The following is a 13651-nucleotide window of genomic DNA, read 5'->3' on the forward strand; positions in this document are numbered from 1 at the left end:
TAACTCAGTGGTTTGAGCATTGGCTTGCTAAACCCAGGGTTGTGAGTTCAATCATTAAGGGGGCCATTTAGGGATCTGGAGCAAAAACCTGTCTGGGGATTGGTCCTGCTTTGAGCAGGGGGGGTTGGACTAGATGACCTCCTGAGGTCCCTTCCAACCCTGATATTCTATGATTCTATGAATGCACCATGGGTATGTAGCCCACAGTGCACTGTTGTGGGAAGGAAGAGCTGATCTCTGCGCCTCTTGGAATTCTCTCCCAGTTCCCCACAGCCCCCCTAGCTGCTGAGAGCAGCATCATGAGCAGCTCTCTGTGCTGAGGAATGGCTAAAAATAAATAAATAAATGGTGATATCCTATCTCCTAGAACTGGAAGGGACCTTGAAAGGTCATCGAGTCCAGCCCCCTGCCTTCACTAGTAGGACCAAGTACTGATTTTGCCCCAGATCCCTAAGCAACACAGCAGTCTGTCCCCCTCCCCCTGAAAGGGCAGCAGAGATCAAAACACTGAGCAGAGCAATCAGGGCAGGCATTGTGGGATACTGGTGGAAGCCAGTTCTGTGGACAAAACAATCAGCAGTGACTACATTGGCTTTGTCGACAATAAAGGGAGAGGAAAAGACAAAAGTCTCTCGTAGGGGTGAAAGTCTTTTGTCGCCAAAACTGGGTGTTTTTCATGACAAAAGTCCCATTGTAGTGTGTACGCTCTTGCTGTTTTGTCACCAAGAGGCAGTTTTTGGCGACAAATTGCCAGTGTAGACAAGCCCTCAGATACCATGGTGATGGGCAGCCTTGTAAAAGCCTAGCCAGGCAGCCAGAGCTGTGTGGTGCTGCTCAATAGCTAGGCAGCTCTGCTAGGCAGAACCCTGGCATCAGGTTTGGCGAAGGGACACACTGCATGCCATGAGCTGAGCCGTGCCCTCCGCCCCTGGCGCCATGCCGCAGCCGCTGCTCACTGTGTCAGCAACCCGCAGACACGTGGGGAAGGGAAGGGGAGAGGCTGGCCTTGTGCAGAGACATGGGAGTGGAAGTGCTCGGTATTGGGTAGGTGAGGGCAGAGCCGGCTTTAGGAAGTGTGGGGCCCAATTCGAACACTTTTGACGGGGCCCCGGCAGGGATGACTGGAAAAAAAAAAAAAACACTTAAAAAAACATGTGGGGCTTGTTCTCACCGGGCGGCACTCGTAGTCTTCGGCGGTTTGTCCTTCACTCGCTCCGGGTCTTTGGTGGCACTGAAGGACCTGCTGCCAAAGTGCTGCCGAAGACCCAGAGCGAGTGAAGGACCCGCCGCTGAAGTGCCGCCGAAGACCCGGAGAGCTGCCGGCTGAGTAAAAATTAAAAAGGAGCCTCTAGCCAGGGAAGGGATTCTCGGCCACTTGCCCCCACCCCGGTGGCCCTGCCACTGGGCGCGGGGCCCTCTTAGGCGCGGGGCCCGATTCGGGGGAATTGGTGGAATTGGCCTAAAGCCGGCCCTGGGTGAGGGGATGGGCCAGCCCTGCTGCACGGGCAGGGGGAGAGTGGGGTCGGAGCTTTGCTGGCACTTTAACAGGCACGTTAGAGCTCAACCGATTCCATGGAAGGAAGTCTCCGGCCTGTGGGGCAGGGGCAAGGAAAGCTGGGTGGTTGAAATTTAATGAGATGGTTCTGGCCTCTTGGGCCTTCCCCTCTACCCCCTGGGGTGATTCGTCACAGCCCCATTTGCCGTGGCAATACTCTACTGATTGCTCCTTGCTTTACTGTTATTTAAGGATTTTGTAAATTACAGAGTGTGTGTATGCGTGTGTGCATCTGTGTGTGCGAATGCACATGTATGCACGTATGTATGCATGTGTGTGTGTATGCATGTGTATGCCTGAGTGCACATGTGTGCGTGTATGTGTGTGTGTGCATGTGTGTGTATGTATGCGTGTGTGTGCGAGTGCATGTGTGTGTGCATGTGTGTGCATGTGTGCACACAAATGCACATGTGCATGTATGTATGCACGTGTGTGTGCATGCAGTGGGTGTGCGAGTGCACACACATGTGCATGCGTTTGCGTGTGTGTGCATGCACGTGTGCGCGTGAGTGCACATGTTCACATATGTATGCATGTGTGTGTGAGTGCACGTGTGTGCATATGCATGCGTGTGTGTATGTGTGCGTGTTCTGTCATTCAATGACAATTTAACACAGCAGGTGTCCTGCCCCTCCGGGTGCTCAGCGGAATGGCTGAGTGCACCCTGAGTTCAGAGCCTGGAAGGGAAGGTTAGCAAATAATTATTCAGAATTTTTATCCCATCTGCTGGCACAGGACTCGGTTCTCCACAGACGGGAGGGTGCCCAGACACACCCCTGCACAGCCAGGGCACACCCCATGGAAGCATTAAACTCTCCATGGCAAGGAGTGCCAGCTCCATGCCTGACCCCTGCTCGCACAGGCCAAGTGCGAGGGTATGTTGGGCTTGCCACGGCCGCTGTTTTGGAGTCTGACCTTCCCCAGGGGGTAGCGAAGGTGGGGCCCCCATTGTCAGAGCTCTGGCACTACCAAACTGCTGCACCCATTTGCTCCTGGCCAGTCCTGGGGATTCTGTCCTGCACTAAGCCAGAGCACTGGGGCTCATCACCCTGAGCAGAGAGCAGCTCAGGTTGGCTCCCCCTGCCCTGAGCCGGCTCACCCCCTAGCCAGTTCCCAGGTGGTCAGCGGAGAGCATTCCTCCCACCCGCCATCCTCTCTTGTGCCCTTCAGCTCTGCACAAATGCCTGGGCAGTTGGAGCCCAGGCAGTGGGCAGCACTGAGCACAGGTGGCCCCTGCCCAGGCTCAGGGCTGCATCCTGCCAATCCAGCTGGGGATGGGACAGTTTGGCTGCCAGGTAATTAGGCAGGGAAATGATTTATGTCCTGTGGAAGCATCCTATCACCAGCCTGACGTCCCTGGCAGCGCGGTGTAATGCAGGGGAACAGCTGACCTGTCTGTAACGCAGGGGGCTCTGTTCCTGACAGCACAGCCATTCTCCGGGTAGCCTGGGACCTGCCAGGGAGAGTGAGCACCAGCGTTGCCTGGCATGGGCCTAGGGGAATGGTCAACATTGGCACTGCCCTCCCGGATGCCCTGTAGCCACCTCTGCTCACAGTGGCTGCTCCCTGTGCCATGCCTGCCCAGAGCCAGGCAGCGGAGCAGGGGAAGGACTCAGAGAATGCCACACCTGTGTGTCCAGCTTGGCTCAGCTTGGTGTGGTGCCAGCCAGGCCATGCCAAGGCTGGGTACTGGAAGTGCAGCACAGGCCCAGCATTTCAGGCCCCTGTATGCGTGGGGGCATGCTCATCACATGGACACCCTCTGTGTTGCTGGGCCCTGGAGCACCATTCCCCTACCCCAGTTAGCGCCCAAGGCCATCGGGCTCAGCCAGGAACAGCCCAGGAGGACCCTGTCTCTGCAGTGCCCAGTGCGCCCAATCTGGAGAGGAGACATACAATGGGGCTGAAGGGCAGCTCAGCCCCTGCTGGGCTCTGCCCTTCCCTTCTGGTGCTGGCGGCATCCCTGCCTGTTGAAGGGTGGGCATGAGGCACCCAGCATCTGCACAGTGTGGAGCTGGGGCCAGGCCTTTCGGGAGGAGGGGCACACAAGGGATGGGGGCTGCTGATGTAGAGAGGAGCCAGAGCAACAGACGTGGGAAAGACAGGGGTATGCAAATGCTCTGTAAATGAGAACGAAGGCTTATGCAAATTACTGGCTGGTGCTTTGGGTGGCAGGGCTGCTGAGGGCACTAGGTCTGGAGGGCAAGAATTCCAGAGCGAAGTGCATGGGGAGGGGCACTGGCTTCCCACTGTGCAGGGCTGCCTCACTGCTCACTGTGCCCAGGGAAAGCCCCTGTCCCTGTGTGCCAAGCCCTGGGGGAGGGGAGGTTTGCTCCCAGCAGTTGCCATCCGGAGGTCATCATAGAATCATAGAATATCAGGGTTGGAAGGGACCTCAGGAGGTCATCTAGTCCAACCCCCTGCTCAAAGCAGGGCCAACCCCAACTAAATCATCCCAGCCAGGACTTTGTCAAGCCTGACCTTAAAAACCTCTAAGGAAGGAGATTCCACCACCTCCCTAGGTAACCCGTTCCAGTGCTTCACCACCCTCCTAGTGAAAAAGTTTTTCCTAATATCCAATCTAAACCTCCCCCACTGCAATTTGAGACCATTACTCCTTGTTCTGTCATCTGCTACCACTGAGAACAGTCTAGATCCATCCTCTATGGAACCCCCTTTCAGGTAGTTGAAAGCAGCTATCAAATCCCACCTCATTCTTCTCTTCTGCAGACTAATTAATCCCAGTTCCCTCAGCCTCTCCTCATAAGTCATGTGTTCCAGCCCCCTAATCATTTTTGTTGCCCTCTGCTGGACTCTCCAATTTTTCCACATCCTTCTTGTAGTGTGGGGCCCAAAACTGGACACAGTACTCCAGATGAGGCCTCACCAATGTCGAATAGAGGGGAATGATCACATCCCTCGATCTGCTGGCAATGCCCCTATTTATACAGACCAAAATGCCATTAGCCTTCTTGGCAACAAGAGCACACTGTTGACTCATATCCAGCTTGTCGTCCACTGTAACTCCTAGGTCCTTTTCTGCAGAACTGCTGCCTCGACATTCGGTCCCTAGTCTGTAGCAGTGCATGGGATTCTTCCGTCCTAAGTGCAGGACTCTGCACTTGTCCTTGTTGAACCTCATCAGGTTTCTTTTGGCCCAATCCTCCAATTTGTCTAGGTCCCTCTGTATCCTATCCCTACCCTCCAGCATATCTACCACTCCTCCCAGTTTACTGTCATCTGCAAACTTGCTGAGAGTGCAATCCACGCCATCCTCTAGATCATTAATCCTGGGGTCCAAAGCGTGGGATGGGATACTGCAGGGAGTGCAGGGCTCCAGGCCCAGCGAATGTGCCTCCTGGCATGGCACCCTACCCTGAAGTGGCGCACATGCTGCCCACCCATGGCCAGCACTGGCTGCATCAATGATACCCCTCTGGAAGGCAGCAGGCTAAGTGTGAACGTGGCACCAACATGCCTTCTGCCCCGGCTGCGCTCAGGAGCGAGGGCGACACAGCCTGAGCTCAGCAGGGCTGCAGCAATGACTCTGCACTGTCTCCCTCTGGCGCTAGCATCGTCCAGGCTGTGCCAATGTCCCATTCCTGGGTTCCCCGCACCATAGCTGGCCTCCACCAGCACCAGCCTTCTGTCCGGTTCATTGCCTTGGTCTTGGTGCTGGTGGAGGGCGCAGGAGCTGAGGGCTTTCAGCCTCTGTGGACCCCCATCTGTTCCCGTAGTTCTGCTCGGGGTCATGTAGCGCACATTTCACACTTGTCCCTGGCCTATGTCCTGGTGCCAGCCATGTGGGGTGAGCCTGGGCATTGCGCAGAGCAGCCCCCTTGCCTGGCTCCATCGCATGCTGTCACAAACAGCTTTTGCTAGCCTTGGCGAAGGCAACGCGTGCTGCAGGGACAGCTGGCAGGGAGGGGCAGGGTTGCGTGGGCCGGCTGTGCTGGGTGGTGGAGCGCAGCATGAGAAGGGAGCTGGCCTGTGCCAGGCCTGGTACTGGGAGCCAGCCAGGCTGCTGGTTTGAGTGCATGAGGCAGCGTGAGCGTGGCCTGGCTTCCCCTTGGCCAGGGCTGCCTGAGTCACGTGCAGGAACAGATGGGCTGTGACACAGACACCCGGCTTCATTACCCACCAATATGGAACCTGTCACTGACTCACACCAATGAACCCGCAACATGTGTCGCCTCCCGCTGCCAGCGCTGCGTGGCTGAGCATAGCCTGCCCAGCCCAGTGCGGCCTGCCCAGCCCGGCACGGCCTGCCCAGCCCAGTGCGGCCTGCCCAGCACGGCCTGCCCAGCACAGCACGGCCTGCCCAGCACAGCACAGCCTGCCCAGCCCAGTGCGGCCTGCCCAGCACGGCCTGCCCAGCACAGCACGGCCTGCCCAGCCCAGGGCAACCTGCCTAGCACAGCCTGCCCAGCCCAGGGCAACCTGCCCAGCACAGCCCACAACCCAACCCTAGAACCCTGGGCGGGACTCTGAGCAGGGGGGAGTACTCTGGAGAACCACCATAGGAAATAAATCCAGCTCCCTCCACTCCAGTCGGACCTTCAGGCACGGGGCTCCCACAGCCCTTCCCTGCCCAGCCTTGCAGGGCCGCCCGGCGGGAGGGAGGGGGCAAGTGGGGCAATTTGCCCCAGGCCCCGGGCCCCGCAGGGGCCCCCACGAGAGTTTTTCGGGGCCCCTGGAGCGGGGTCCTTCACTCGCTCCGGGGGCCCCGGAAAACTCTCGTGGGGCCCGGGCCCCTGGAGCTTCTTCCGCTCCGGGTCTTCGGCAGCAATTCAGCAGCGGGGGGTCCTTCCGCTCCGGGACCTGCTGCTGAAGTGCCCAGAAGATATACGGCAGGGGTCCTTCCACTCTGGGACCTGCTGCCGAAGTGCCCTGAAGATCTGTGCCGGGGGTCCTTCCGCCCCAGGACCCGCAGCCGAAGCGCTGGGTCTTCGGCGGCCTTGTGCCGATGCTGCGCCTCACCCCACACTGGCCACTCATTGCAAGTGACCTTCTTTCAGGCTAGGCTCCAAAAACAGAGGCTGCCCAGACTAGGGGCCATGTTGGAAAATTTAGGACAAAACGTCCAAAAGACTTGCTGTCCTGTACCCCAGCTCTGCTGCTACCCCTGCTGGCCCCACCCGGGCTCCCCACATACAGCACCCCTCACTCTCACCCCATGGCCCCTGCTGCCCCGCCCCCCGCACTCCCCACATACAGGTCCTCTCACTCCCATCCATGGCCCCTGCTGGGCCCCCCAAGCTCCCCATATACATCTCCCCTCACTTTAACCCTATGGATCCTGCTGCGCCCCCCTCCTGGTGCCCCACGTACTGCTGTCATGATGCCCATCGGTGCTGACCCAGTCCCCTGCAGTCCATGCCCTGGGCTCCCCGCACCCCTCACAGGTCAGTGGAGAACCTTCCACCCTGACCACACCCTTCCATCACAGCCATCCCTGCCCAGCCTGTTCTCCAGGAGCCCAGCTGGCCCATTGCCAGCATGACGAGCTGTGCACAGGCCATGTGATTTGCTGGGCATACAGCGCAGCCCTCAGATGTCAGGTATGGGGACACGGGCTAGACTGGGCACTGCCCATGCTGGGGTCAGAGGAACGTGAACACCTCACAGCTCAGAGCAGGGGTTGGGGGAGCTGGAGAGTCTTCCCAGAGCGATGGTGCCAGGCGCGCTGCTGCAGCAAGGCAGACAGACCCACATGCTGTGAGCCAGGCCAGCTGCTCCCCCAGCTCAGCACTGGTGGAGCTGGCTGGGCTGCAGGCTCCCATTGGGGTGTGTGCCCCAGACCTGTTGGAGATTCTGTCCTTTGCTTGACATGCTTCAGATCTCATTTCTGGAAAGAGGCTCCTGCAAATGGCTGCCAGCCCAGCCCCCCAGGAAACGCTTCCGGGGCTGAGCCGAGTGGGGCAGTGGTGTTAACGGGCTTTGGGGTCAGGGGCTGCAGCCCAGAGCTCCCCTCTGAGAGCGTGGGGCTGGTGGGCTTAGGGTGACCAGATGTCCCGATTTTATAGGGACAGTCCCGATTTTGGGGTCTTTTTCTTATATACACTCCTATTACCCCCCACCCCCATCCCGATTTTTCACAGTTGCTGTCTGGTCACCCTAGGTGGGCTCCCCCCAGAGCCGGGCCTGGCAGCGGAGAAAGGGCTCAAGGGGGAATGAAAGGCTCTAAGGTGCAGCTAGTCCATGAAGCAGGACAACATCATGCAGCCCCCCCAACACCCTGTCCCTAGACTCCCCCTCAGCCAGCCCCTCCCCCATTATCCTGCGCAGACAGTGCTGGCTGCTGGGACCCGCTTTGCAGAGGGGCTGGGCCGGGGCGGGGGCATCTACGGGCTCGAACCTGGCCAGTATGCACACAGACACAGGGCAGAGATGCACCCAACTGGCACAGACAACGCACGGTGGTGGCACCTGCAAACCTGTCGCATCAAATACAGCCAAGGTCCCACACCTGCCTACCGCCACTCTGACCCATGCCCATTCAACACCCTGCACCCTGCCCACCCCCACTTAGACCCATACCCAGCCAGTGCCCCACACCATGCCCACCCCCACTCAGACTCAGACCCAGCCAGCTCCCCGCATCCTGCCCATGTTCACTCCGACCCGTACCCAGCCAGTGCGCCACATCATGCCCACCTCCACTCCAACTCAGACCCAGTCAGCGCCCCATACCTGCCCATCCACCACTCCGACCCATGCCCAGACAACACCCTGCACCCTGCCCACCCCCAATCAGACCCAGAACCAGCCAGCTCCCCGCATCCTGCCCACCTCCACTCCGACCTGGACCCAGCCAGCGCCCCACACCCTGTCCACCCCCAATCTGACCCGTACCCAGCCAGCACCGCACACCCTGCCCACCCCAACTCTGACCCGTACCCAGCCAGTGCCCCACACCGTGCCCACCTCTACTCCGACTCAGACCCAGTCAGTGCCCCACACCCTGCCACCCCCACTCTGACCCATACCTAGCCAGTGCCCCATACCTGCCCACCCCCCACTCCAACCCATGCCCAGACAGCACCCTGCACCCTGCCCACCTCCACTCCAACCTGGACCCAACCAGCACCCCACCCCCTGCCCACTCCCACTCCAATTCATATATGCCCAGCATCCTGCACACCCCATTCAGACCCCTTTACAGCCAGCATCCTGCTCCCTGCACCCATTCCTCAGACCCAAATACAGCCAGCTCCCTGAACCCTCACTGTCATGTGCCCATTTGAACGGGGGCAGTGGAGATAGGCCCCACAGAGCTCCCAGCTCTGCTAGAGGGATTGCTTCGTGTGCTTGTGAGGGTAAAACATGAATTGCATGAGCTGGAGCCAGGGCAGGTGCTGGGCTAGTGCCTCTCCAGACAGCCCTGTTGATGCACGTCAGTGCTGCCCTGCTCCCCCAGCCTGGGCTCCCCCCACCGCAGTTTGGGCCTGCTGTCCCCTGCTCCATTTCAGCCTGGGGCTCCACACACAACTCGGCCAGAGACCCTAGTGCTCTCCCAGGAGTGGATTACTTCTGAGCAAGGCTGAAGGGGACCCCAGCCAATGGATTTGTGACCCGGACACATGTTCCAAAGTGTAAGCAGGGGAATGAGTTTTAGTAAGGGGCCAACAGTCCCCTTACACAAGGGCTGGGCTGAGCCCCATGTGAGCAGAGCCAGCCCCTGCAGGGCTGTGTGGCCAAGGCACTGTCCCAGTCCAGCTGGCGTTAAAGCAGAGCAGACCCCTGCACCCGAAAACCGGCCTCGGTGGGAGCTAGCCAGAGCAGCGCATAGGGTCCGTGGCCCCTGCACCTGGGGCCCTCCATGCCAGCCTGCTTAGCACGTTGTTTGCTGCACCAGCGTGGCTGCTCAGTGAGCATTATAACTTCCAACAGGAGCTGCCTGCAGGGTTGTGTTTAAAGCACTGGCTGATTGGGGTAATCATGGGCACACCGAGTGCATTAGCTGCAAAGGTTTATAAAGGGAAATTAAAATAAAATTGGATGTGACAGAAAAGTACATGGAAAATTAGCAGGAGAATATGAATATTTATGGGTGTGCCGAGCGAGCACTGGGGAGAACATTCCTTCCTGCTCCCACAGCTCCACAACCCACTGCCACCACTGCCACTGGGAACCCCACCTGGCCTCTCCCAGCCTGGCCAGTGCCAGGCAGCAGTGATGGGAGTGTTGCAGGGCGAGGTGCTGAGTGGGGCGAGGTTTCACCTCCTGAGGCTGATGGCTCATTGCACTGCACGGAAAACTCCTCTCCATCTATTTACTGTGAGCTGGAGGCATTATCAGCAACTAGCCAAGCAGCACCTGGGCAATGAATGTACATGGCGGCTGGTGGGCTGTGCCCTTGTGGTGCATGTGCACATAAGTACATGTCTGTTGCCACGTCTGCATGCACAGGATAGAATGTGGGACTGTTTCTGCATGGCCACACACATGCAGCTGTCTGTCCAAGGGTCTGTCTGGACCTGGCCTCAGGATTCCCCACAGCCTGGGGTGACACCCGCAGCCACTCAATGGGCTCTCGGAGGGGGATCTGTGGGTGGGATCTGCCCCTTGTTAGAGTCACAGCCCTAGATAGCAGAGCTCAGCCCCATGGGACAGGGTTACAGCTTGCTGAGGTCTGGATCCCTGCCAGGAAGGCATGGCACCAGCGAGGGAGGGTGGATGGCACTCAGTTGGCCTCTTGACCCTGCTGGCTCTGACAGCGCTGCCCTGAGGGGATGCAGAGCACTCACTGGTGGGTGCAGCCCCCAGGCCCTGGCTCCCCTCCCAGCTCCCTCAGCATTGCTGTGAAAGCTGGGGCAATGGCAAGGCTCCCCACTGTCCAGCCCAGGAACTCCACCCAGGACCACGCTGAGAACGGCTGTGGGAGCTGTGCCCTGGGGGGGCAGAGGTGATGCTGGGGGGAAGAAGGGGGGCAGAACCATCTCAGCTGCCCATAGCGCCCCAGGCAATGCTATGTTCAGGGCCTTCTGGCCTCCTCAGCAAAAGCAGGACCCTGAGCCCTGCTGGCCACTAACCTGCAGCCAGCGCTCTGAGCTTCACCCCAGCTGGGGGGCTCCAGGCTGGCAAAGGAGAGAGAGCCCCTGGGAACACCCTAGCTGGGTCAGCACTCGGCAGCCATTGTCTCAGCAAAGCTGGAGGTGAGAGCACTTCCCCTGGCGCGGCCGGCTCCCCGGGACTGTCAGTGTTGCTCCATCAGAGGCTAGCACTCAGTGCTCTGGGTCTAAGCCCCACGCCGGCCCCAGCTCTCCACCGCAGCCACGCATCTCATGTCAACAGGAGATAGGGGAGCAAGGAGGGACAGATTAACTGTCCCCAAAGGCAGCTGGGGCAAGAGCTGGGCACAGGCATTTTGTGGGCAACAGGCTGCCCCAAATCCCCTCAGTCCAGTGCCCTCCACCATGGGAGCCCTGGAACCTCGGGTGCATGCAGCACTGCTGACGCTGGCCTTTTCCCCCCAGTGAGCTGGGTGGGGATGCTGGCCTTCCAACTCCCCAGGGTCAGTGCACATTCAATCAGTATCACCCCCATCTGTACAGGGACCCCAGGCCAGGCCAGGAACAGCCAGTGCAGGAGAGAAGCACAATGCAGTGTCACATTCACTGCCATCAGTGTGGGCCCCTTTCCTCTGTATCCTCCCGCCTCAGGCTCTGCCCCAACCCACTTGTCCCATTCTCCATCCCTGCCCCAGGGCCCTGGCCTGTCTTGTCTCTGCTGTGGTTCCCTCTCTGATCCCATCCCCTCGGCTCAGTCCCCTGTGACAGAGTGGGAATTTTTCATGGTATTTGGGATTAATATGTGTGTGCCTCAGTTTCCCCTATGTGGTGCATGAATAACTAGATGAGGGAAGGGTGTTTACTCGTGGAGAGACACAGAGATCCAGTGGGACTGATGTCTACCTGCCTGGGGACCCATACCCATGGAGAGTCCCAGAAGACAATGGCCACTCCAATTGCCTGTACATTTGGCACTTAGCAACAAATGACCATGGACACAGACCCCACTGGAGGAAGCCAGCCACTTGGGACCAGCTGAGGAACAAACGACTGGGGAGGGACCAGGTGGGGTTGTTAAGTGTAGGCTGCTGGAGATAGGGGAGAAGCTTCTGGACTGAGACTAAAGAGGGGTCAGAGGGCTCGGGACTGACCCACATGGCCTATTATGCTGTATCTTTCTATTCTCCACGTTAAGTAAGAACTCTCCATGATGTGTTCCAAACATCTAATGAATCCTCCTGCTTGTGTACGGCTGGCTGAGAGTCACTGTAGAGCCAGGAAGCTGGGAATGCATGGCTCCTTTTGGGTGTGCAAGTTTCCCTCCCATGTCCAAATCCAGGTGGACTTGCTGCAGGGAGCTCACGGCATGAAACAGGGGGGCTGAGGGCTCCGAGGTTCAGTCTCAGGAGGTGGTGAAGCCCAGGGCCTTACCCCAGAGAGAGAGTGTGACCCTTTTGGGGCTGACACACTGAGGGGTCCTCCCAGGAACTGTTCCAGAGCCGGGCCTGTGGATCTGTGACACCTCCATCTCCCCTGGTGGATTCACTCCCTCTGTGATCCTATCCCCCTGGCACAGCCCCCACATCTCCCACAAGATGGTGGGTTTGGGGCCGCTGAGGGCCAGTGTTGGGGCAGGGAGGCTGAGGGGTCAGAGTTGGGGCTTGGATCCCTCAATCAGCTGCCTCCTCCCGCATTTTACCCCTCTCTGGGAGCACTGCCCCACGCAAAGAGTGGGACATCCCTGTTCACTCTCCTGCTGCCTGTGTGTAGCAGGGTTCAGGCTTCGAACCAGCCAGCAGGGAGGAAGCGTGGCCCTTGGAGCAATGAGGGCACCGAGGAGTGAAGTGGGATGGGCGGATGTGGCAGCCACAGCTGTTGATTCCTGCCTCTGAGTGAGCAGCAACCCTGGAGAATGCCCCTGCCCCGTGCTCTCCGCTGCCCAGACTGGTGAGTGGGGTGGGGCCCTTAGAGAAACAGGGTAACGGGGGCGCGGGACATGGGCACCTGTGTGGAGCATTGGCAGTGATTAGCTGTGTCAAAGGTGCTTCCTCCATCTTTCAGTAGGCTGGGGGGCTCTGTTGGTGGAGCTGGTCTCAGGGCTGCGGGGGCCTGGAGCAGGGGCAAGGGACACTCAGCTCTCTTCCCCCTTCTCCCCTTGGGATCAATAAAACACAAGGGCTGGGAGAGGAGAGTGTGGGGAGCGGGAGCCCTGCTGGGCGAGCGGCTCTGGTGGATGGGATCAGCACTGGTAAAGGCTGCAGGACTGGCACCCGCTGCACCCTGTGGGACGCCGCCACCTCATCACGCAGCCCATGACAGGCTCAGATGGCACCGCCTGTCCCTGCCGCTTGGCAGGCTATTCTGACTGAGCACAAGGCAACACTGAGAGCTGAACACCCCCACACCGTGGGTTTCCCCCAAGTCTGCACAGGCTCCTCCCAGGGAACCTGGCTGGCAGAGGTGGGAGGGACCCAGCAGAGGAGCTGGGGGCTCCTGAATCCCCCGCTGCCAGCCCTTCCTGGAGGCACCTGCCCAAGGAAGCAGCTGGACATCCCATCTCTCATCTGGGTCCATAAGCCAGGGCAGTCAGGTCATGCTGCAGGCTCCTGGCTGGACCATGTGCCTCTGGCAGCTGCAGGAGCCTGGCTGGTGAGGCAACAATGGGGCCCTGAGGGACCCTGAGCAAAGCCCATTGCCTCCACGTGGGGCAAGGTGTGAGCCCCTGCCTGTGGGGAACTGAGCCTGGGCCAGGGCCTGCTTTCCAAACCAGCCTCTGCTTCCCCACATCCGCAGGGTACTGCTCCCCACCCAAGGGCAGCACCATCCGGGTCCAGACTAGGATTTGGAGCTGGCCCTGCAGGGGACTGGCTGGCAGTTGCCATGCCCTGTGACTCCAGCCAAGGCACGGCGTCACATCTGACCCCTTTCGGGCAGCTCTGACATGCTGGGCGACCTGGTGCCTTGTGCACTCCCAGGAGGTGCCAGCCCATGGCTGAGCTCAGACTGGGATACAGAAAGGCAGGGGCTGCACCACGGTCAGGGCAGGAGAGGGTACGTCCAGGGGAGAGGGCCCTGCCAGCTC

The sequence above is a fragment of the Malaclemys terrapin genome, chromosome 8, assembly GCF_027887155.1.
Source record: "Malaclemys terrapin pileata isolate rMalTer1 chromosome 8, rMalTer1.hap1, whole genome shotgun sequence".
NCBI classification, from domain to species: domain Eukaryota; kingdom Metazoa; phylum Chordata; order Testudines; family Emydidae; genus Malaclemys; species Malaclemys terrapin.